General features: G+C 35.9%; 1 protein-coding gene across 1 annotated transcript in view; it reads left to right on the top strand.

The window, feature by feature from the left end:
• Positions 1–27,249, top strand: part of adck1 (aarF domain containing kinase 1) — a 244,118-nt gene that overhangs the window by 207,800 nt on the left and 9,069 nt on the right. The gene's annotated exons all lie outside the window — the stretch shown is intronic.

The raw sequence follows: 27,249 nt of genomic DNA on the forward strand, positions 1-27,249 counted from the left end.
CTATACTATACTATACTATACTATACTATACTATACTATACTATATAAAACCCACTCCTTCTATGTAATGAGATGTAAGTTTTTTGTAAAGATTGTTTCCACCATTTTAAGTACTTTTATCACACTGTTGTTGGTTTGTGTCCATTTTTTCATTTTCATTTGTCCATTGTGTTGTGTTGTGATTGGTTCTTCTGGAGATTGGTCGGGGGAAACACTGGCTCCAAATTCCATCGTCAGATCAAGATGACAGCGGCCATACTTGAAAAATGTTCGCTTCATTTTCAGTGAAAGAAACATTGGAACTAGTGTAGATGTAGAGTGTGTCAGTTCTTTTGAAATATACAAAATATGGAAGAATTCTGACAGTATATTGATTATTTTACTATTGGTGTTGTACAGTGACATACATACTGTATGTGTGCAGGCAGGTAGTTATAGCAATGCTCCTAATAATAATGTATACTCATCCTAGTAATAATAAAAAAAAAAAACAATTAGCATCATTGTCTATTTGTAATATCCATTAAAAAAATGTTATTGCCTTTTTACGTGTACGGCAGTCATTTTGCAGAATATGAAGGATGAGTTTTACAATACATGATGGAAAATGTGTCTGACAAAGCTGACCCTCTTAGATGATGCTGAGAACATGGAATTGAACATAATAGCTTTGCCCTTTACACTTCTCTGAAATGATATGACTGCTTAAATGCAAGTTCTCAGAGCTCTGCATTGTTCTTATAGAATGTACCTACTACTTTGTCTTTCTGAGATTCTTGCGCCATCTTCAAATGGATTGTTTTTCTGACTGTGCTTAAAGAGTTAGAGAAAAAGAGTTTTAGAGAAAAGCTGAATTTTCTTGAAAGGCTAATTTTCTTTGAAATCTGTATAGGTTGTACAGATTGACTGAAGCTCAGGACACTCAGTTCAGAAATTTGAAAGATCAGGGCATTGTATTTATAAAGCTAGATATTTTAAATATTTTTTAAAGAATTCATGTTAAAATATTTGTTTATATATAAATATTTGTTTATATATAGAAATTGTGGAAATGTTTGCAATTGTTGTTATTTAAGAAATGTTAGTATATTTTATTATTTTTGTCATGATTTATATTTGTTTACAGCAGTTTCATGTGATTTAGTGAATTAAGTGTTTAGATTTAAAATATATTTTAAAAATGATTGACAGATAGGCCAGCATACAGGTATATAAATAGGCATAGGTATAGACAGATAAATAAAATAAATTTTACACACATATAAAGAAATGTCATTAGAAAAATATACCACTGAAATGTAAATATACATTATTAAAAACAAAAATATAGGTAAAAACAAATATGATTGATAGATATGTTGCCCAAAACTAAATGCCAACTATATATATATATATATATATATATATATATATATATATATATATATATATATATATATATATATATATATATATATATATATATATATATATAGTTCAAATGCAACAAAATATAGTAGCTATATTTACTGAGAAATAGATACAAATATTTGTTTTCAAAATGAGGTGTATTCAATTATGTTGAGCACTTTTTACAGCAGTCAAGATTAGTATTGAACACATCACCATTTTTCTCAGAAAACATGTTTCCAAAGGTGCGATTGACTTAAAAAATTCCCTGGATGTTGGTAACAACCAAAGAAATCAATTTAATCTAATTAGTGTACAAATTAAGTTATGCATAACGAAATGAAATAGTATGAAACACATGAAGAAAGGAAGGTGTAGAACGGCAGTGAAAGCCCAGACAGCAGCTGAAATCTCTCATTAGTTATTCAGCAACCCTCTGCCCTTCGTCATTGTAGGTTAATATTAGCTGCTTCAGTCGAATATCTACATTAGCAGGATGATGAAGATGAAACCAGGGTGGACATTTCAAAAAGACTATGATCCAAAAAACAGACAAGGAAACTCTCAAATGCTTTTTCAGAGTACGAAAATTAAGCCAATCCAGCCAATCACCTGGCATGAATACAATAGGAAATACAAATTAAAGATCAGATTTGATAGACGAACCCACAGAACCATCACGATTTTTACACTCTGTTGAATTCTGTGAAAAACTCACACCTGAGCAATGCACGTGACTTTAAGCTGCCATCACCAAAAGAGCTTTTTATATTAAATATGTTTCAGTAGTTCAGCACTTTCTCCTTCTGTCATTTCATTGTTATTACACATAACTCTTTTTTCAGATTTTTTTTTTTTTTGTTTTAGTTTTATTTTTCTGTTTGAATTGTTTGGGTTATTATCAAAATCGGGTTCAATTCTATGTCAACAGCTCCTTTAGAAATATTATTCCCAGAAAAATACTTGACGTGTTCAATACTTATTTTCCCTGCTGTATATTGAAGCTATATAGCCAAAAATGTTGTATAAAATACAAAATAAATCAAAAGCCGCTATAACCGCTATATACTTATTTCACTTTTTTCTTTCATTCTTATTATTTCAAATTATAGTTAAACTCCCATTGGCAAGAGCGTCCCCTTATTACCTCCTACTAAGTCTACTCTGTTAGCGCAGAGCCCTCAAAGGCCCATATGTGAATAATGAATTGTGGTGGCAGACAGAATGAATAGCCTCCCTCCTGTGTAATTGCCTTTGTGTTTGTCCCAGGGAAGTGCTTTTTTTGGGCTTTTCATAGCTGTCCTCCATGATCAGACCCATGTCTCATAATGTCTGCCCTGGAGCAACACATAGTTGGCTAGAGACTGTTGAGCTTGTCTGCTATAAACCTATACATTTATATGACCTCCTATAGTCATCTGTTTTTGCAAGACCATCTGAGAATAGCAGAGAGTAAACAGACTGGTCAGTTTTTGGTAGTCTGTATCCTTGCATGGCTTCACACCTATTGGTCTCACCTAGCTGGTCATAGGAGATAGTGTGAAGAAAAAATAGGCTGAGAACTTGAGTGTGCTTATTTTATTCTAGGCCTCTATTTATGAAGTAGCCTTCAGTAGCCAGTGTTGAGCCTCATGCTTTGTGACAGGGACATACACTCAGCTAAAAGAAAGAACTTAAGCTCTCCTCTCAGTGGCTATGGCCTTTTTATTTGGCGGACAGCTGTGGAAAGTTGGGTTGTCCTGGTGTGGCTTACTGTCAGAACACTGAGCTCTAAATAGTCCTCCATCCAGTGAGCTTGTGTTAAGAAGTTAAATCAATTTGTGATGTGTAAAGAATGTAATGGGAACTGGTTATAGTTGTATGAGTCTGGATGAATTAAGAATCGTGAATTTTTTTTTCTTTGCAATATAACGATCGCAACTCTTATGTACAGTTGAAGTCAGAATTATTAGCCCCCCCCCCCTGAATTATAAGCCCCCGTTTTTTTTCCCCCAATTATTGTTTTACAGAGAGAAGATTTGTTCAGAACATTTCTAAATATAATAGTTTTAATAACTCATTTCTAATAACTGATTTATTTTATCTTTGCCATGATGACAGTAAATAATATTTGACTAGATATTTTTCAAAACACTTCTAAACAGCTTAAAGTGACATTTAAAGGCTTAACTAGGTTAATTAGGTTAATTAGGCAGGTTAGAGTAATTAGGCAAGTTACTGTATAATGATGGTTTGTTCTGTAGACAGTCAAAAAAATAGCTTAAAGGGGCTAGTAATTTTGACCTTAAAATGGTTCATAAAAATTTTAAACTGCTTTTATTCTAGCCAAAATAAAACAAATAAGAAGAAAAAATATTATCAGACATACTGTGAAAATTTCCTTGCTGTGTTGAACATCATTTGGGAAATATTTAATAAAGAAAAAAAAGTCAAAGGGGGGCTAATAATTCTGACTTCGTGTGTATAGATATAATATATATATTGTGACAACTCTAGTTGTTTCATTGACTCACTACAAAATGCTTAGCTTGCTTCATTACTAGACGGATTATTGTTTTAATTGAAGATTTTGCTTGACTGAATAAATTAGGGTTTTCAAATAAAACTGTTGAATTAATGATTCAGTGATTCACTCATGACAGTTTCACCTGGTTCCTAACTGGATGAATCAGTGTTTTATTGAATCTCTTAAATGGAAGTTTCTGAGAAAAGACTTGGTTAATTTACTGCATGAATTAGTGTTTTCAAATAAGTCTGTTGAATGAATTATTCAATTATTCAGTCAGAAAAACTTCACTTGCTTTATTATTTGATGAATATGTGCTTTAATTGAAACTCTTGATTGCATTGTTCTGACTCAGTCATGAGGATTTGACTTTACTGGATGAATAAATGTTTTAAAATGAATCTGCTCAATGAATCATTCCGTGATTCACTCATAGCAGCTTCGCCTGCTTCAACTCTGGATGACTTGACTTTGCTGGAAGAATCAGTGTTGTATAAGTCAAGTTTATGATATTATATGATTATATGATTATTTATGATATATATATATATATATATATATATATATATATATATATATATATATATATATATATATATATATATATATATATATATATATATATATATATATATATATATATATATATATATATATATTATAGTCATGCAACTTGTTACAGTCCTAACCTTCCATCATGCTCATTTTGGCATCAACTCATTTTAATGGTATTAGGAACCACAGCTTTTATAAGCACACAAAATAACCCAGACAGTGTGCTTTTTTAGCAGTAACACTAGTCTCTGGTTTATTGCCTAATGTGGAACAAATTCACTTCAAGGTTTGTTGGTTTAGCCTCAAGCTAACCTTTGTTTTAAAACTGTTCAGAAAAAAAGAAAAGTGTCTGTTTGCACTTATCAGCATTTGGCCACAAGAAACCAGTGTCACATTTGCAAAGTCAGCTTGGTGTTTATTGTTCCTCTAGGCCATTTTTTTTCCAAAATAGAAAAGTACCTCCACCTCATCTCCCTTTAAACTTTCAAGTATTTTTTTCACTTCGTCCTATGAAGTTTCAGACATTATTTGACATAATTAGTAAGCTGACGTTCTGCATCATGAAGTGTTTTTAAGTTGTTCTAATTGGTGGTCAGTTATAGAATCCAGCAGGACTGAATTGAAGCTGGCATGAGATGCTGTGACTGTGGATGTCACTTGAGTATAGTGAACTCTTTGTCATGTTTATTAAACCAGTTTTAGATGATTTAAGCTTTGCAATATTATTTATTATGCTTTATTATGCTGGAAGAAGCCATCACAAGATGAGTTCACTGTGGTTGCAAAGAGATTGACAATGATCAGAAACAATACTCAGTTATTGCCATTTAAGTGGTTATTATTGGCACTGAGGGGTACACAGTGTCCCAAAAAACATCTTGCACACTATTACACCACCAGCAACTTGATAGAAGATAGAATGAATCCATTACTTTGTATTGTTTAGACCAGGGGTTTTCAAACTAGACATTGAGGCACTCGAGTAAATTGATGACGATTTTTATGCGTTCACTAGCGGGAATAATATGATTAATGTTCGCTCCACAGCTAACCATCAGGCACCTGTAGAGTTAATGCATTCTAGTAAAATACATACAAATAAGATGGAGCGGGTGCTTTTTAAAACGAATGACGGCGAAAGAAAGTCAAACTGGTGAGCCGTCTGGTGCCCTTTTGACTCAAATCAGCAGGATGCCCATCTGGATCTTTCACTTACTTTGAAGACACTACTGACTAAGTTCACATGGACATCAGTAATAGTTATTTGCCTTAATCTGAATAAGACAATAATATAATTACGTGAAGTGCTTTTTGAATGTTTCATCACCAGGCTATTCACATCTGCAGTCTCATGTAATTTTGGTTGTTTCATCTTCAAATTCTCGAATTTAACTGCAGTTCGGCAGTTTAACTTTCACTCATAAAAGTTTCATTCATGCCCCATGACAAACTAGGGTATTTGACGCGAATATGAAGGACTGGTGTAAGAGTGTTGCTTTTATTGATGCCGCACGTCGAATGGAAAGAAAAAAAACTTCCGCATTTCGTGATGTGTGCGTGTACGGTCCTTTATTGACAGCCGCATGATCAGAGTATTGTCTTAATCATATTAAAATCGTATTAAAATCATATTAAAGTATTGTTGCCCATGTAAACATACTCATTGTTCAACTCAACCACACCGTCAGGGCTCTGCAAACTTGGCTTTGTGAAGCAGCATTTACTGTATGTACGTACATTAAAAGCAAGTATGCTATAGCTCATGCTTATTGACAGTGGAAGATGATTTACGGTTAGTCGTATCAGGAATCCGACCACAGATTAGCATGGTGTCCTCACAGAAACAGGCTCAGCCATTACACTGAATTAGGTAAGCTATATATTTATGTTTCAATGTAAGTAATTCTATGCACTTTAAACGCAGCAAGTAATATGTGAAAGATGCTCGAGGGAGGGGTGCCTGGGGGGGCGCAAGTGAAATTGGACAAACTTGGGGGGCATGTGTCCTAAAAGTTTAAAAACCTCTGGTTTAGACCAAGCTCTGACCAACGTTGGTTTCCTGTTGTTATTCAATTAAATTTAATTTATGTTCATTTCTATAGCGCTTTTACAGCAAATGTAGATTGTGTTAAAGCAGCTTAACATAGAAGTTCTAGTAAATTGAAACTGCGTCAGTCCAGTTTTGAGTTTAAGTTCAGTTCAGTGTGGTTTAAATTAAAATTTAGTACAAACACTGAAGAGCAAATCCATTAATGCGCAGCTCCACAAGTCCCAAGCAAGCCAGTGACGACTAACAAACTTCACCAATTGACGAAAGTGAAGGGAAAAAAAACAGCTTGGAGAGAAACCAGGTGCAGTTGGGCACAACCTGACACAAGTGTTTTGGTCAATTGTTCTAAAGCAAAATGGCTTCTGATATACTTGCTTTACTTAGTTTGTGTGCATGTTTCCTGTGCTTATATCCTTATCCTGCCGCATATAGGTCTTCACTCAAATCAGAAGGCGGCTTCCCCACGTTTCTCCCACAAATCTCCCAATGGACCTCCGCGGGCTTGATCAGATTGACCCATTTCCTCAGTGCCTTGATACAGAAAGCTGCAGAGCTGAGAGCACTAAGCGGTTAATCCTTTTATGTAGTGATTTTGACTCCTCACGGGGATGAAATGGAATGCGTATTTGAAGCACTCTTGAATATGCACGAGGACGGTCGCATTGTTATTTTAACGTCCTCTTCGTTATTTCCTCCTAGGGCAAGCTGTGAATTTTTCTTTATTAAGTATTCGACTGCAGGACAGACTATCAATCTCAATGCTCCTGCATGCTGAGTGATTTGATGGGTAGCGACTCCGCTGGCCGGTTAGTTATGTGCAGACGTGGGCTTTCTCTGTCTGCGCGGCGAGATCCCCAGAGGGAGGGCCGCTAGGACATGACCATATTCTCAACTTCTGCTGTACCGAGCAGCCAGAGATAGAGAGAGGCATGGCTAATCACGACTGTCTCTCTCTCTCTCTCCAGCTGTCTGAGCTGGTAGCACGACACAGTCAGGCTGTCTGATTTGGTCCAAATCACGTCCACACCGAGCGATTGACCCTTTTATTCAGCGTACCGTGTCCACCTAAGAGTCATCAGGGGACAATGGCGCATGAACGGAGCAGCGGGGTGACTTACCTCGTGATTACCCCTCGTCTTTAAAGTGGAAAGATGCCTTGAAGTTGAACTTTGAAGTGCCGACTAACTTCAAAGTAGGACGTAAAAGCAGAGAGACGAGACCCGGCTGCAGAATGCATCATCAGGCACGTCAGATATAATATATAACAGTGAAGGATAATGTGCTACATGACACGCCGTTACTCTGGTAAATCAGATTAATACAGTTGAAAATCTTAGGATGAACTGACATATTTCCTGTACTACAAACCTTTAATTGGGACCATAATTATTGATTTTTTTAGGTTGCAAAATAAGGAACCTCTTTCTGCTCACACATAACAGAATTAGCATGAAAAACCTGTAAATATATTAGTGTTTTTTACATATAGTTCATTTTAAAAGAACCAAAACAGGTTTACTAAAATTTAAAGGGTTAGTTCACCCAAAACTGAAAATTCTGCTAATAATTACCCTCATGTCGTTACAATCTTCTGAGACCTTCATTCATCTTCAGATTTATACAAATTTAGATATTTTCTTGTAAAAAAAAACCCCATAAAAGTGTAAAAATGACTTTGTTGGCCAATATCTTCTCTTTCGCATTGTAGGGATAATTTACAGTTTGAACCCAAAGAATGACCAGATTTTCAGATGAAGAAGAGCCAGTGTCAGAGATTCAATTAAAAAGAAAGTTTGCTTAAGATAGTTTGCAGTTTCATCAGTAGAAGCCAGCTTAAACACTCACAATGAGTGTGTAGACCACTCTGCTTCGAGCTTTTACCAACTCAAAACATCAACAATTATGCACTTACATAACGTCACTAACTGCGTCATACATATAGGCGTTTTAACCTGATTGGTTAAAACACAGATAGATTTAGAAAATTTCCACGTAGGTCCGTGCAACTCTGAATAATATCTCAATATCTCAAGCATACAAATGTCAAACAGCCACTAGGCTGTTTAGAGCTGACCCCAAACCTGTGAAAAGATCCACAATCAAATAGAAAAATCTCTTTCTTACCCCAGGCTGAGTGTACAGATCTGGTTAAAATCGGTATAATCTACATCTAAACTATCAGTTTACATACAAAGGAATTAACTTTAAAAGATTTAACACCTAAAATGGCAAACAACTCAGGGAAGAGTTGTTTCCAATTCTACAAAAGTCCAGGTCCACTCAAGAGATCTCCATGACCTGCGTAGATCTTTAGAAATCAAATCATTTGGCATACAGAAAAGCAATCACACACATATTATTCTAGTTTTACTCTGAACTGAAATGACACTAAAGTCATCATATAATCTAGCCTCCTAAACATTCAACTGTATTAATAATCATAAAGACATAAGAAAGGACATGTGTTACTCCATCCTGGAGCAGACATCCATCAGAAAATCCATGCCATCAGCATCAGGTCAGGGTGCATGTTTACTTTAGGCAGTATGATTTATTGCCATTATAGTCAACCTGCAAGCATCACTGTTCCTTTAATAAATACACACCCTGATCTGAGGGACAAGACATGAGCAAACAAAGGCATTTGTACAATTTTATTTGCCCACAAAAGTGTTCTTGGACCCTTGTTTTATAACAGTTAAACCACTAAAGGCACAGAGTAATTTGACTATGTTTTTTTTTTTTTTTTTTTGGACTTTAAGCATCTTGGGACTATTGCTCTATATCACAGGTGTCAAACTCAGTTTCTGGAGGGCCGCAGCTCTGCACAGTTTAGCTTTAACCCTAAGTAAACACACCTGATCAAACTAATCGAGTCCTTCAGGCTTGTTTTAAACCTCCAGGTTGGTGTGTTGAAGCTTAAGTTAGTGTGTTTGACATCCCTGCTCTATATGGAGGATAAGAGAGCTCCTGGATTTTATTTAAAATATCCTAATTTGCCCTCTGAAGATGAACAAAAGTCTCAGGGGTTTGGACCGACACAAGGGCGAGTAATTATTCATTCATTCATTTTTTTTCGGCTTAATCGCTTGGGGTCACCACAGCGGAATGAACCGCCAATTTGTCCAGCATATGTTTTATGCAGCAGATGCCCTTCCAGCTGCAACCCATCACTGGGAAACACCCATACACACTAAATCACACATACACAATCACAATCACATTTAGCTTACCCAATTCATCTACAGCTTATGTCTTTGGGCTGTGGGGGTAACCGAAGCACCCGGAGGAAACCCACGCGAACACGGAAATGCCAACTGACCCAGCCGAGGCTCAAACCAGCGACCTTCTTGCTGTGAGGCTATCGTGCTACCCTCTCCACCACCTCGTGGGCGAGTAATTAAAAACAGAATTTTCATTATGGGGTGAACTAATCTTTAAAATTGTAATTTCAAGACTTCGAGAACCCATGTAAATTTACTGTCTTATAATCTATCCGAATTAGTTTTTTAATGTTTTGTTAAACAGAAACAAAAAACACACACATTTACTAGTAGTACGATTTCTTCTAATGTATACTAATGTATGTTAATATAATATACAATGGGGAAAAAACTGTTTATAAAAAGCTCTGGCATCTAGCATCCAAAAATAAGGAGTGGGAATCTCTTTAATCTGGGCACAGTCGGAGATGGGGATGCTGGAACAGGCCCATAGTCAGAATTAGACTATTAGCAATGAAGCACAATAAGGCAGTGAGCCAGTCATGTTAGTTTTCCTCGAAGAGAGCACGTGCACACGGATGAAGTGCATGTGTCTTAAAGTTGCCGTCAGCACTGGGATGTATATGCAGAGCGTCGTGAGGGCATGTGGGTTGGATGTTGGAGCAGTAGCTTTAGGTCATAGACCAAGTGTTCAGTGTCCTATTTTAATCCAAACCCCACACTTCTGCTCGCCGCTGCTGCCGGCGCCTGTAAATCCCACCCAAGCGATAGCAAACTTAAATCCACTTAATTTAGCACCTAATCCCCCCCTCCTCCTCCTCTGAAATTTTAGAGATTGAGATTTAAGGATTAGCAGATAAATGGACAGGAAAATGGAGCTTGCACATGTTTTTCGAGCTCAAGTTATGGCACAGCAATCAGTTATTAAAATACTATTGCTGCTGAAGTGCACTCACTGTCAGACTTTATATCCATCTAAGGAACAGACATGATTCCTCGCTATTCTCTTTTGGGAAATGATCATATGTTAGGGGATTTTGACACTCTGACCTGCTTTGCTGCTTACTTTAGATGATTGCCGATGGGTGATGAAAAGCCATCAGATGCTCTGACCAGTGGCTGTGTATCTAAACGGTAGCTTCACTCATTTTGATTTGCTAGAAAAAAAAACCTTAACATCAGACATCCTTAATCCAAAGATTTAATCATGTTGTTTTCTAAAAGATTCTTTTTAATACTCAATTTCTCTATGAAATTACTTGTTGCATTGATTTCTTGTGCCAAAACAGTACAAATTTATATTTGCGTCCAGTTTCTCTGTGTGAAATATTTCTTTCTGCAGTATTTTTGGCTAAAATATGCACAGAAAGCATCATTGTTACTATCATGGCAGCACAAATATTTCATACAATAATAAAGAATTAGGAATTTTCACTACTTATTTCCAATACTTTATTATTTTCTTATAAATCAGTACTTTTTAGAGAATCAGTAGCATATGTGTGTCACAGGTAGGCTCACTCACAAACGCATGGATCTCAGAAATGATCAAAAACACGTATTTGAGGAATGTAAACAAAAACAATAGTCCCAACGTATCCTGTTTCACATTTTTGATTTCTTTAGCTTCTGAGAATCCAAAAAGAGCCACATATTGATAAATAATAATGTTTTACATTAAGTTATGATTGAATTGCTTCTTGTTAAAGTGATGAAATAGTTTGATAACAAGCAGGAAATGTTCATGGGCCAACATTGAAATGGTCCATACAATTCCGAACAAAGAACTAAACAAACTCAGGGGTTTAAATACTCAGGACATGATTAAACTGAATACATACAGGGATGTGACACAGGTGGAACTAATAAACATTAGCAAACGAAAAACAGAACAAAGGAATCACATGACATACAGAAGCACATGAAACACAATAAATGGGGAATCACGACACAGCAAATACACAATGACAACATCTTGACTCACAAGATGTGACAATGTGTGATTAGTGTAGTACAGTGACTTTCATGAACTGGTTCTTTTTGGTGAATCTAATTCAGTGTGTGAATCATGTAGTCATGTAAAAAAAGCTGTTATTTCAAAATGAAGTGTATATTGATTATATTAAGTGTATATTGAGTATTGATATTACCTACTTTGAGAGTGGAATGCAAAAATATATTAAATCATGCAGAAAACCTACTCAGATCAGAGAGAGAGAGACAAATGAAAGCATTTTGAATCATGAGCTTATTGATATGTGGTGGAATGTTTTAATTATTACAAATTACAGATGGAAATTTTTAATTAAACATAAACATTTACATAATATGCATAACATACATAACATTTTAGCATCATCAAAACACTTTTAGTTTTTAGCAATAGTTTGAATTCTTTTAATTTATATTTCTTATTTACTTTTTTGCAATTTTGTTATTTTGACATTTTTATATTTTTTGTTTTTGTTGTAAAACATGTATACCAAGTTTTTTTTTTTAAGTTTGTTATTTTAGTACTTCATGATAAACTAATTTTTTTTTTTCAAAATAATAGATTTTGTTGTTTGTTTATTTATTTATTTATTTATTTATTTATTTATTTATTTATTTATTTATTTATAATATATAAATTAAAGGTCCCATGAAGTGCTTTGAAATATGCATTTTTATTCAATGTGTGATGTATTCTCAACAGAAACACGATGAGAGGGTGGGACATAGAGTAGCGCCTCCCCTTTAAAAAGAAAACAGCCAATAGTGATTTTGTTTAATCACAGCTCTGCCAGTGAGAGTGGTTGAGCTCAAGTGCATCAAATGAAAAGCAAATGAGCGTCTTAAAGGGGGCGAGGCATGTTAGATTCTAGAGAGCATTCGATTGGTTATGATGTGATGAGAAACTGTAGTGTGAGGCGACGTGAATAAAATCGTTGGTCTATTTGAGCGGAAGTGACAAACTACCAGCTTTACATATTAATATCAGTTTTATATCTACTAAATGTGTATTTTGTTTCTGTTTTGGGGAACACTAGCTTATAGATATTCTAAAAACAAATAATACTGATACTAACATCTAAAAAACTTTATTTTAATTTAATGGGATGACAGTAGCTATGTTTCCATCCACCTATTTTTATATACATTTTGGATGAGCGCATAAAAAATGGTTGATGGAAACGCCATGATGCGCATACGTTTTGAAAATGTACATAAATAATGTATGCGCATTAACTTTTTATTCGATAAGAAAAGATGTGCATAAACTACGATAGAACCAGCAGGCTGAGCACATTGTAAAGCATCTGTAATGTAGTTTTGGTCATTGTAAAAGGCCTTAATTATGTCAGTATTAGTGTTATTATATTATTAATTACCTCCAGAATCAAGAGTGCCTGTGCTCAGTGTCATGCCTTCAAATGCCACCACGCGTTTATTGCGTCGTATTTGTCTTCTGAGGCGTAATTTTGTAAATAAAGAAAATATTGACGCAGCTTCTACCGCAGCAAACTCCGTTTTTTACTTTTGATATTTGACACCAGTTATTCATGAAGTGACGATTTTGTACTCCCATTGAATGTAAACGCTGCTTTATTCGCACGTCTTTTATATGATATTCCTGTTTGGCACATAAATTTAGTTCACATCTTTGAATGGAAACATAGCTAGTGACTCTCATGAACTGGTTCTTTATAGTGAATCAAATTCAAATTGTGTGAATCGTTTAGTCCAAAAAAGTGACTCTACAAATCGGTTATATTTTGTGAATCAGATTAATTAAAGAAAAAACCCTCAAAATTTCAAAATTAAGTGTATATATTAATTATATTACCTCATTTGAATTGATGTGACCTAATTGTTAATATTACCTAATTTGACAATGGAATGCAAAAATATAAATGATGTATTGCATTCATTTATTCATTCACACATGCATGCATACTATACATACAGTTGAAGTCAGAATTACTAAACCCACTTTAAATGTATTTTTCTTTATTGAATATTTCTCAAAACATGTTTTACAGAGCAAGGAAATTTTCACAGTATGTCTGATAATATTTTTTATTCCAGAGAAGGTCTTACTTGTTTTATTTTGGCTAGAATAAAAGCATTTTTTTATTTTATTTTTTTAAACCATTTTAAGGTCTTATTATTAGTCCCTTTAAGCTTTACTTTTTCTGATTGTCTACAGAAAAACCATCATTATACAATAACTTGCCTAATTGCCCTAACCTGCCTAGTTACCCTAATTAACCTAGTTAAACCTTTAAATGTCACTTTAAGCAGTATACAATGTCTTAAAATATCTAGTCAAATATTATTTACTGTCATCATGACAAAGAATAAATAAATCAGTTATTAGAAATGAGTTATTAAAACTATTATGTTTAGAAATGTGTTGAAAAACTTCTCTCCATTAAACAGAAATTGGGGAATAAAAAACAGGGGTGGCTAATAATTCAAGGGGGCTAATAATTCTGTCTTCAACTGTACATAAATAAGAACCATAAGAAAATGAAACTGTTCAATACTCTTGTAATAATAAAAAAGTTCAACCACATGTCAATACACTCATGAATCAAAATGCTTTTATTTGTGTGTGTCTCTCTCTCTATTCTCAGTGGTTTTTATGCTTGATTTAATATATCTTGCTCCTCCTGTCATTCTGGGCCAGTTTTCTCATCATGCTGGTGCATATTGTATGGTCACTGCCGCCATTATTTGGGAGACATGTGTTTGGCATTGAGACTCTCTACACCTGTCCTGGCTGTTGCAGCAGCTTGTTGTGAGCCCTGGGCTGCTGGGGGTCTTCATGGGTCTCTGCAGGCCCCAGACATGTCTCTTGGCTCCTGGCCCTCTCTGGATAGATTAGCCCTGGGGTAATATAGAGCCAGACACAACCAGGTTGATGCCAGCCATGGGAGCAGAGCCTATGTTACACCATCCGGAGCTAAGTGCATGAACAATCAGACCTTAATACAATAGATTATTTTCATATTTTATAATAATTTTAATAAAAGATCATTAAAGTCTCACTGAAATTAAAATGTAAGGCTTTTTAAAGTTTAAATCAATATGTTCAATGTAAGGTTATCTACAGTATAAGCTAGTGTACTCCAAAACAGTGACAGAATTTAGAATTTAGAAGATATTCAAAATGAGGAGTTTCTCTCTTCCACCAATAGGAATCAGCAGTTATCACCTCATACGGTAATCCTATCTCTATGGGGAGGAACTCCAATAGCTGGGATGCTGAAATGTTACAGCCTTATTCCACAATGGATTAAATTCATTTATTTGCTCAAAATTCTACACACAATACCCCATAATGACAATGTGAAAAAAGATTTTTTGAAATTGTTGCAAATTCATAAAAAAAAAAAAAACCTGAAAAATCACATGTACATAAGTATTTTCAGTGGAGATGTTTTTCAGCAGCAGGAACTGGAAGACTAATCAGTATAGAGGGAAAGATTAATGCAGCAATGTAGAGACATCCTGAATGAAAACCTGCTTCAGAGAGCTGTTAAACTCAGACTGGGGCGATGGTTCATCTTCCAGCAGGACTATGACCCAAAGCACACCGCCAAAATATCAATGGTGAATATCCTTGAGTGGCCCAGCCAGAGCCCAGACCTAAATCCTATTGAACATCTCTGGAGAGATCTGAAAATGGCCACACACTGTCACTTCCTATCCAACCTGATAGAGCTTGAGAGGTACTGCAAAGAAGAATGGGCAAAAATTCCCAAAGACAGGTGTGCCAAGCTTGTGGCATCATATTCAAAAAGACTTGAGGCTGTAATTACTGCCAAAGATGCATCAACAAAGTATTGAGCAAAGGCTGTGAATACTTATGTACATGTGATTTTTTTTCAGCTTTTTTTGTTTTTAATAAATTTGCAACAATTTCAAAAAACTCTTTTTTCACATTGTCATGTAGATTGTGTGTAGAATTTTGAGAAAATAAATGATTTTAATCCATTTTGGAATAAGGGTGTAACATAAAAAATGTGGAAAAAGTGAAGCGCTATGAATAATTTCCGCATGCACTGTACATACAATCAGTATGCTAGAAAACTATGACATTCAAAAATGAAGTCTGTTACACACTGTTATGCTGGGTTCACACCAGATACAAAACATTTACTCACCTTAATCTATCATATATATTTTTTTCACCTTCCTTAACACCAAATGTGATTATATAAGTATGTGCATGATTGGATTACATACAGAGTCAATGCAAACTGTGAATAAAGGTGAATTTCTTCCGAGTGGCAGAATCTAGAATTAGAATGATGCAGTGTTTTGCATCTGGTGTTAACCCAGCATTAGATTACTTAAGGGATCTTTTCCACTTTACACTAATTGTCCAGTTACTGAAAGTTGATTTTTTTAAACTTTGTCATCAGTCTGATGTGCTGTACCTCAACAACTCTGGCTGGCAGAGCTGTGATATAAATGAAACCATTTTTTTTTAAAGGAGGAGGAGCTACTATATGCCCCGCCCTGTCTTCATGTTTCAGTTGCTGTTACTTCACACATCAAACCAATCTGCACATTTCAAGCCAATTCAAGGGACCTTTAGGGTGCTTTCACATCACATTTTTTAGTCCGCACTCAGGTTCGTTTGACGTCAGTGTACAGTCTTTTTAGCTAGTGTGAACAATGTCTTCTGAATGGGGTGGTGTGGAGTACAGTTCACTTCTGATATGAATGCAATTGTACCAAATAACGCAAGTGAACCGCCAACTATACAACAAATTGTGTCTATGTATGACCTACCTTGGCGACAAGCGGGACTGACCCAGTGCCAACAGTGATAATGTCTGCTTGTCTCCACCAAAAACGACTTCTGCTGACATCGCGTGATGTTCTGAAAGTTTTTAAGATTTTTTGCAGCAGAGAGATGCAAATGGCTCTCTGTATTTTGGTTTGATAACTAAACCAAAAGTTTCAGTAAAAGCAGAATGACCGTGATATGCGTACATCTCCATTTTGGCGCTTTGCTTTCTTGGCCATCACCTAGCAACAGCTGTACACTAAACAGCAGCTTGATGACGCAAGGAAGGAAAAGAGACAATGTCAACACAAACCAGCCGAGCTATCGAACTTGGGTTCTGATCAGGTATTCGAACCAAGTGTGAAAGCACCCTTAAAGGATTTTATCAAGATTTTGGTGCTCTGGTGCTTGACCCTCTTTGTCCTTATGGCTCTTTTGAGTGTCTGTTTGTATCCTGTAAAGTTAGGTTATTTCAGGACAAGGACACAGGGTGTCTGAAGCACCTGCTGTCACATCCACCTCGCCTGCTCTTCACACCACTGCCGGAAGCAGAAATACTTCAGCGCTTATGTAGTGTTACCCTATCGTTTTGGTTGACAGAGATTTAAAAGAATATTTTCTGGAACAACACAGGGCTTTGAGTTTCATCTTTCGGGTTTTAAAAGTGTGACCAGTTCTTCTCTAGACCTTTAACTGCTAGATTGCTATGCTACTTTCACTTATTAAAATAAGTTAATCATGTTTCAACATAATTTTTAAAAGTGAAATAAGATTTTAAGTCAGTTTAATGAAATGACTTGTGAAATTTAATTGAACTTGATGTTTAGATTGAAAAAAATGCATTGTGGTATTGCTAGTTATTCTCACTAATGAACTTGATCATTTACATAACATACATCACATACATACTGTAGCATTTTAGCGTCATCGTAACACCTGTAGGTTTTGGAAATAGTTAAGAATTATTTTAGTTTATATTTCATATTTGCATTTTTTTGTTATTTTGACTGTTTTGTGTTGTTGTAAAAACATGTATACTACGTTTTTAAAGTTTGTTATTTTAGTAATCATTCTAAACTAAACATTGTTTTCCCCAAACATTAGATTTGTTTATTTATTTAGTTATTTGACTGTTAATTTGATATTTTTTTTCAATTCATTAATTGCTTTATTTATTTAATTTTTTTTATTCTGGCCAAAAGAAGAGACTGTTGACAGTGCAATATTGTATTAGTAGGCCTTATAAAATAGTGCACACTTTGCATTGTGGGCAAATCTTACTGAAATGCACAGTGCACTTTGTCTTCTTCACCATTGTCACTTTGTGATACTAAAGGCTTAAGCTTTTCTAGGGACTAATTGACATTTAATGGCCTTAATTGAGGTTTGTGATTGTTAATTGTGAATTGTGATTTTAATCACTTGGTCTGCTGGTCAGTGGAATTAATAGCTGTTGTTGCAAATTGGCCCTCTCGTCAATGCTCAGCTAAAGAACTAGAGTCCACAGATTCATTATTGTTCAGTTTTCCTCATTTCTGTAAAGTGTGTGCCCTATACTCTATATACAGCTCTAGAATAAATGAAGAGACCATTTTAAAGTTTTTTTTGACTCTGGATTTGCCATTATTAGGTACTTGGTTTGAGGTTTTGATGATAATTTTTAGAAATTACACAGTTATTAATTTTTGTAAATTCTGCAGCTTTTAACTATAATATGCACTGTGTTTACTGTAGGACAGTTAAGTGGAATGTTCATGTATTTTAAAGTTCCATCGTGAAAATTACTGTACATTGTATTACATTTGTATTAGGGTTGGGCGATGATGACCAATTTGGCATTGTACAATGTCTAATGTGAAACATCGCCATGGACGATAGCATCGTCATTGTAGGTGGTGGTGAAATAATTATTTATGGATAATTAATTCATTAATAACAAATTAATTATTTGTAGCCTATACGGTTTTAACTACCTGACCCACATGGTCTTTGTTTTATAAATCATAAATAAATAAAGATAAGTTACAATGGCATCATTATTATGGCATCGACAAACTTGGTTGGTAAAAAAAATGCACAACCAACAGGAACCAACCAACAGTATCTGAGGTTTTCGCTAAAATTATTAAGTACAAGCGTGAAAGCGAAAGATAGAAGCAGTGTACTGACACTGTGACGCGTTACCTGATAGATTCAAAAGATCGAAGAATCATTAGATAGAGACAAGATTAATTAAATATCATGTTTAACAACTATAGTGAGACGCGATCCAGTGGTACATCCCTGATAAACTGTCCAACATGCACTGCTCTCTGGGGTTTTGTGGTTTAAGCACCTGCTGACTGCTGGGGTTCAGATGCGCGTGTACGCTGCAGAGCATTACAGAGTGTGTGTGTTTGTGTGCGTATATACTTATACTTATATATATATATAGCAATGTAGTGTGGAAGGAGGGCTTTTCAGAAATGCTAGATGAAACGCCAGTGTGGACATGGATCGTTTTCGTTCTAAAATGCCATTTTTAAGACGTAATAGTGTAAACGAAGGATCGCGATGCCTGCTCAGCATCGTGATGTATATCGGCCATCGGCGATGGATGATGGCATTGTCTATTGACCCAACCCTAATTTGTATATTACTTTATATATAATTACTGTCTATTATTGTATTTACAGTTTTGCATAACAGCAAAGTTATGCAATACTGTATGTTCTGCCCTCACTCCGGTGTCTCTCTTCCCAAAGTTAGACAGACAGATAAACTCTTTCCAACACGTGAGATTGTGGGAGAATGCTGCTTTATTCCATGCCACATTGAGTATGTTGAAACGGAGTGAAACTATGTAAAAAGATGTACATAAAATGAGCTATAGTTATCTATGTACATAACAATAACATCTGAGATAGAATATAAATACAAACAGATAATAAACTTACAGACAATGCTTCTACAGATGATCACAGGATGAGAGGATTGTAAGTGACTTCTTGTAAGGTGTTCTTTTTTAAATGAGGCAAATAACTGATTCTAACTGTCAGAATGTGTCTATGGCAACAACAATTTAAAAGAAGCTAAATGACTAGGCATTAATTTATGGATTCTAAATACTAATATTTAGTAGATGATCCAGCACACTCCCCGCCTGACATCTAAAAGATGTCATTACTTTTGTCCACTTAGTTGAATTTCTGACGGCAACAGAAGTATTGTGTCAGAGATGGGCCGTAGGTAGACTTTTGATATTCCATCTTTTATTCTCTTCACCTCAACCGTCCTGACTCTTCCATCGTTTCCAGGGAATCTCTTGAGGACAATGCCCATGGGCCAATCACTTCTCTTGGCTTGATTGTCCTTGAGTAGAACTATGTCTCCTTGCTGAAGGTTACGTTCCTCTTTTTGCCACTTTCTACATTTTTGTAGAGTGGTTAGATACTCATTTCTCCATCGATGCCAGAAGGTGTTGGCTAAACTTTGAACTTGTCTCCATTGGCGAATATAGAGATCATTTTCCTTAAAGGTTCCATTTGGAGGTGTAAGTGCACCAGACTTTTGTGTGAGAAGTGTTGCTGGGGTTAGAATGAGAGGGTCGTTTGGATCAGTAGATACAGGTATTAATGGACGAGCATTTACAATAGCAGAAACTTCTGCCATGAATGTGATGAGAACCTCATGAGTGAGTTTTGCTTGACTGGTTTTGAGCAACATAGAATCTAGGATGCGCCTGGTGATACCTATCATGCGTTCCCTCCTGCCTCCCATGTGTAATGAGTGTGGTGGGTTAAAGCTCCATATGCATCCATTATGACTTAAGAAATCCTGTATTTCCTTGTCGTTTGTGTCTGTACTTATTTTCAGTTCTTTGCATGAATCAACAAAGTTTATGCCACAGTCTGATCTTCTCCCTTTAGCTTCAGTATGTATAGCTATCGCGCTCATACATGTAAATTGTACTGCCCGACGTTTGCTGTTAGCTTCACCTCCTCTACTTCGTCGTGCTATGTTATTTGGAAGTCTTTGGGGAGGGCTGCGAAAGGGAAGTGGAGCGACCCAGCTGTTTGTTTCATCTTGGTAGACCTCATTTTGCATCATCTCCAGAAATGCAATGTTTTCCATAGATGGAGCAAGTTTGTTGTCATCCTTTGTGGATTCAAATTTGTCTGCTATTTTGCCTTTTGTGTTTGTTGGTGGAAGTATTTGTTCCAAAGGTGGGGATATAGAAGTTTCATAGTCATTGTAATGGCTAAATTTCTGTTTGATTTGGATATTGTTAGAACATGGTCTCATTTGGCTGTGGTGTCCGTCCATAAAAATGTTTGTCTTGAAAGTATTAACTTCAACTGGTTTGTGGGCACCATTCAAACAAACATCTCCTACTATTACCCATCCTAAAGCTAACTTCTGAGCAAAAGGAGTATGTGGAGGACCATTGTGCTGTTCCAATACTTTGTGAACCTCAATGATATCTCTCCCAAAAAGAAGAAGAATCTCTGCCTCAGGATCAAGTTCAGGTATGTTACAAGCCATGGATTTCAGATGAGCATGGTTCCAAGCAGCATCAGGAGTAGGAATCTCAGCTCTGTTGTCAGGTAGCTCATTGCACTCAATTAGTGTGGGAAGTTTGAAATGAATACTTTTATCAATTGGTTCTACAATGAATCCTCTTGCTCTGCGGCCTAAGATTTCTGATGTACCTGCACATGTTTTCATTGTGTAAGGAGATGCTTTTTCTGTGATATTGAATTTGTCAAAGAAATCAGACCTGGCTAAAGACTTGTTACTCTGGTCGTCTAGAATAGCATAGGCTTTCAAATTTACATCAGGATTATCTTTGCAATATATATTAACTAAGCAGATCTTGGAGCATGATCTTCCTCCGAAACTATTCCCACAGACCTTTGTGCAGCTGGATGTGGCAACAGTTGTGTCATGGTTTTTATCGTCCTCCCCGCCATGCAGTAAGGAAGGGGAAAAGAATTCTCTTTTGGTCCAGGGTGCTGGGCCAGGATGAAGAGCTGCTACGTGTTTTTCACTGTCACACTCTGAGCACTGAATTGTTGCTGTACAGGTCTTTGCTGGGTGTGATGTTGAAGAGCAACACCGGAAACAGATGAAGTTTTCTTTGAGGAAAGTTTTACGTTCATCTAATGGTCTTTCCCTAAATCCTCTACATTTGTGAAGAGGATGTGGCTTCTTGTGAATTGGACAGAGTTTGCTGACATCTTCTTCTATCAACATAGACTTTGCTGTAGGAGGATGGTCTACTTCTGTCTTATGCACCATAACATGTGACATTTTGGGTCTGGAGGTCATCTTCTGCTCTGTAGTTGATGCGTTTTGTGCAAAGATAGTAAAACTGGGGTCATTTCTCATATGCGCTTCATCTCTAATGAAGGTAGAAAAAAATGAAAAGGGAGGAAAACTGACATTGTGTTGTTGCTTATATCTAGATCCTTGTTGCATCCATTTCTCTTGGAGGGAAAATGGCAACTTTTCAACAAAAGGAGCGATTCCACGTGCAGTGTCCAGGTAAGACAAACCAGGTAGGCAACCATCTGATTTTGCAGACTCAATCTCTAACAGCAAATCTGCTAGCTCTCTGAGACGTTGGGGTTCTCTGTTAGAGAGCTTGGGAAAGCAGCCGATTTTATTTAAGAGTGTAGATTCTCTTGCTTCAGCAGAGCCATAGCATTGTTCTAACCTTTCCCAGATTCTGGTGAGTCCTACATCAGGGCGATTAATATGAACTGACCTTATTCGCCGAGTATGCTCAGCTGATTCAGGACCAAGCCACTTGGTTAGCAAGTCAAGTTCTTCACAAGGCTTTAAGTCGAGGTCTTCAATCGCATTTGAAAAGGTTGATTTCCATGCCCAGTAATTCTCTGGCTTGTCATCAAATTTTGTAAGTCCAGCAGTAAGTAAGTCTCTTCGTGCTAGAAACTTGGCTAAATTTAAAATCTCTTGGTTTTCAGGCTTGGCAACATGCATCTCATTTCTCATATTAGGTGAGTAAAACCTGTTTGAATTATGACATTCAGATGGTTGAGAATAATGAGGTAATGTACCTTGATGTCTTGCTGGTTTTTTAGGGTTTCTGACCGGCTGAAAGCTGTCATCTGGGTTTTGTGACTAAAATATTAGCTCGTTGCTTAAAAAGACATGTTGTGGTGTTTCTTGAGAACATTTAGGAAATTCTCTATGAGATGGAAGAGCATTTTCTTTGTCATCCGAATTAAGCAAAGGTGTCACAATCTTTGATTCATAATGATTCTGATCATTAACATATTCTTCAGTTCTTTTCAGTGAGCTGAAAGTAGATCTTGTTGGTTTGCATTCAATCTCAGATGAATCTTCTATGTCGACTGCATTAACTATGGCTTCATAGGCTGTAGCTTCAGCTAAGGCAGCTTCTGCTTCCTTTTCCTGCTGGAGTGCTTCTAATGTCGCTTCCAATCGTGTTTTTTCTACTTGAAGTTGTGCTTTCTTTACTTTGATTTCAATCTCCCGTTGTGCATATGCTGCTCTTGTACGTGCGGCTTCAGCTTTAGCTCGTGCCTCTATTGCAGCAAAACTGGCTGTTGATCTTCTTGAATGTGCTGATCTGGATGATTTAGAGGAGTGTGAATGTGAACACTCTGACCTGGTCGCACAGCTCACATTTTCCTTTGATAACATTCTTAATGTAGATCCATTCAGGAGATGAGAAGATCATTCACTGTTGTTATATTCTCTGTTTAGTGTATCTTTTCACTGATGTAATCATTGTTGAGTATGTCTTTTCACTGTTCTGCCCTCACTCCGGTGTCTCTCTTCCCAAAGTTAGACAGACAGATAAACTCTTTCCAACACGTGAGATTGTGGGAGAATGCTGCTTTATTCCATGCCACATTGAGTATGTTGAAACGGAGTGAAACTATGTAAAAAGATGTACATAAAATGAGCTATAGTTATCTATGTACATAACAATAACATCTGAGATAGAATATAAATACAAACAGATAATAAACTTACAGACAATGCTTCTACAGATGATCACAGGATGAGAGGATTGTAAGTGACTTCTTGTAAGGTGTTCTTTTTTAAATGAGGCAAATAACTGATTCTAACTGTCAGAATGTGTCTATGGCAACAACAATTTAAAAGAAGCTAAATGACTAGGCATTAATTTATGGATTCTAAATACTAATATTTAGTAGATGATCCAGCACACTGTACATGCATATACAGCAAGGTAAAAGGTCCTGTAAATGTATATACAGTATTTTTGCTGTAATCAATTTACAGTAAGTGAGGAGGAAACTTGTAAGGAACTTGTTAACAGTGTCCTTATAGTATAATGTTTTTTTTTTTCAAAATATAAATAAGAATATTAGCGTTTATGGCAATAATTCACAGACAATGAGAATGGGTCAATATAAATTATTATGTTTTCAGACCTTAGATACATGGAGAAAAAATATTGGGTTATTTGAAGACTTGGAGTAAAATAACATTATTTATGTTCAATACAAATTATAATTTAATAAAAGGCACCTCATTAGCTATGTTTTTATACAAAAATGTTAATTAACTTTATGCGCAAAACTGGAATATCGCATAAAAGACGTGTGTGAATAAAGCAACGTTTCCATCCAACGAGTCAAAGAGAACAAAATCGTCACTTCCTGATTATCTGGCGCCAAATATCAACAGTAAAAACTGAATGCATCGAACACACGGTGGCATTTGAATGCATGAGCACAGACGCTCTTGATTCTGGAGGTCATTATTTATATAATAACACTAATACTGAGATGACTAAGGCATTTTAGAATGACCAAAACAACATTTCAGATGTTTTACAATGCAGTCAGCCTGCTGGTTTATCCATTCACACATTCACATTTTTATCATCACATGATCTATTATAACAAAATCACATGACCTTTTTTAATGCGCATACTGGAATTTGTTCGGTAAAAGGGTTTCTATCGTAGATGTGTCGTTTATGCACATCTTTTTTTATCGAATAAAAAGTTTATCCTACTCAGTTATGCGCATGTGTTTTTATGTGTATTTTCAAAATGTATGTGCGTCTTGGTGTTTCCATCAACCAGTTTTTTTTTGTGGATGGAAACATTGCTACTGCCACTTTTGATCAATTAAATGTAGGGTCAAAAATGTAAAAAATATACATTTTAATATTTTCACAAAAACATAAATAGTACTTTATAGTGCAAAGTGCAAATAAAAAAGCACCAATCCTATGCGCGGTTATAGGACTTAGTCATGAATAATTATTCAATTTTTAAAATGTTTTTATTTTTTGTTGTTGATGTCAAAGGCTGCTTGTCCAATCAAACCAGCTTGTTGGATATATAAAAATAATACAGTGGATGGTCACACTTTATTTTGATGGTCCGTTTGTTGAATTTAAGTTAAATTGCTTCTACATGCCAACTAATTATCATTAGATTATAAGTATAGTGTTAGGTTGGGGTTGGGGTTACGGTTAGTTTAAGTTGACATGTACTTGCAAAGTTTCTTATAGTCAGTTAAATGTCTGTTGAAGGAGCAGTATCGACAGATATAAAGCAGATAGTGTACTAATACTCAAATGGATCATCAAAATAAAGTGTTACCCAATAGATAAATGGAGAGGAAAGTTTCTTAACTAAAAGGATATTGAATGATATCACATAATCTGTCAGGAAAAGTGCAACATATATAGTGCTTGGTGAAAGCCTGCGCTGGTAAAAAAAAAAAAAAAAGATCTGCTTACAGACACTTGAATGTGTCCACTATCGACATCTTCTGGAATCATATTTTTCCAGTCAGGCAGGGGGAGGAAGGGAGGTCTTCATGCCTGATTACTAATAAAAATTTGCTGGGAGTATCAACTCAGGGGGCTGATGTTGCTGAAGTGACACAGCCAAAATAGCTAATCTTCACAGTTGCAGTTTCAAGCACTTAGTTTCTCAGTTGTCTGTGAAATAAGCTACTCCATTTCCCTGCACCCCTTTCTCTCTCCCTCTCTCTCTTATACACACACACTTTCCTGCACTATGCCCCTAATACTGAATATTTTTAATAACTCATTTAGGTGGGTGTGCCCCTTAGTCAGGCTAGACTGGAGATCATCTCTTATGTAATTCACTTCCATGAGTATCTTATCCAAATATAAAAATATCTGCTGCTCCTTAAAGTACAAATGAAATCAAAACTAAACTTAGGATTTTGTTAGCTCACAGTGAGTTTGTTTATATGGACACCAATAAGCCGATTTTAGTACGATCAAGACAATACTCTGATTAAGAGTCGACCATGTAAACAGCAAATTTTGATGGATTTAATCAGATTAAGGTCATAATCGAACTAAACAAATCAAATTAGGAAATGTGGAGTAGCTATGCTGATTTTAGTCACATTATTGAAGTGCAGTACAGAAATGCAAACACCGCAATCAAACTATTACCATCATGTAGGACTTGTCGCTGCATTTTGTGACAGGATATTCTGTACACACACAGCTGTTTGACCCAATATTATGAAGCTGCACCTACTGAGTCAGTGAAGGACCATAGATGCACATCGCACACAATCCACACAAATGCGGAGGTATTTTTTTTCCATTGGGCGTGCGGTATCAAATTCCATTAAAATAACATTCTTCCAGCAGTCCTTACTCCATATGCGCATCCAATACCTTAGTTTGTCACATGGGGGCATGAATGAAGTGTTCCTGAATGAAAGTGAAACTGCTGAACTGCAGTTAAAGTAAAAAAATAAATAATGAAACACCCGAAATTATGTGAAACTCTGGCGGAAACGTGGATAGAGCGGTGACGCAACGACTAAATCGAACGTATTATAACATGTAAAACAGGATCATGAAAGGAACATTCAAAAGGTAACTCATGTAAACACCTTAATTATATTATTGTTTTATTCAGATTAAGGCAAATAATTCGATTACTGATGTCCATGTAAGCGTAGGCATTGCTGGTTTTGTGGTGAACATCTCTTCATCTGTGCCTGTCATTAAGAAAAGAAATTGCTTGCTCTTATAATCTTTCATATAAATCTGAAAATGCACTTCCGTTTTTTTTTTAAGTTAAATTGTCAGATTACATATGTCTTAGGTATTGGGGTGGCTAACAACGCCCCTCCAATTGTCAGTTTTGACAGCAAACAAAAATATTGAGGAGGTGGTGTCTGTTAGATTGTAATAACTCTTCTAAAAACCCTTTCGCCCATCTTTCAGTTGAATAAAATGCCTGCTTTACTACATTCATTCAGCTTTAAAAAATGGCCACAATTTTTTTTCTCATTTAATATTCTGTTTCTCTAGGAACTGTGTCACAATATAGTTAATAAACAAAAAAATGGTCGCAGCTTCTGGTTTATGCTGACTTTAAGTATTTCAAACCATATGACTGACTCGCCTTTGTGGAACACAAAAGCCAATATTTCTAGAATGTCTCTTGAATATGCAGCATTGTTGTTGGTGTAATTGCCATTGAACATGAGGAAAGGGTAGGGCATATTTCTGTAGCTCTTTTACAATGTAGGTTGTGTCAAAGCAGCTTAGAAGTTGTAGTAAATTGAAACTGTGTCAGTCCATTTTCAGAGTTGAAGTTCAGTTTAGTTCAGTGTGGTTAAATTTTCACTGCCAAAAGTCCAAACACTGAAAAGCAAATCCATCGATGCGCAGCTCCACAAGTCCCAACCAAGCAAGCCAGTGGCAAGGAGCAAACTTCACCAA

The sequence above is a fragment of the Danio aesculapii genome, chromosome 17 (genome assembly GCF_903798145.1).
Source record: "Danio aesculapii chromosome 17, fDanAes4.1, whole genome shotgun sequence".
NCBI classification, from domain to species: Eukaryota; Metazoa; Chordata; class Actinopteri; order Cypriniformes; family Danionidae; genus Danio; species Danio aesculapii.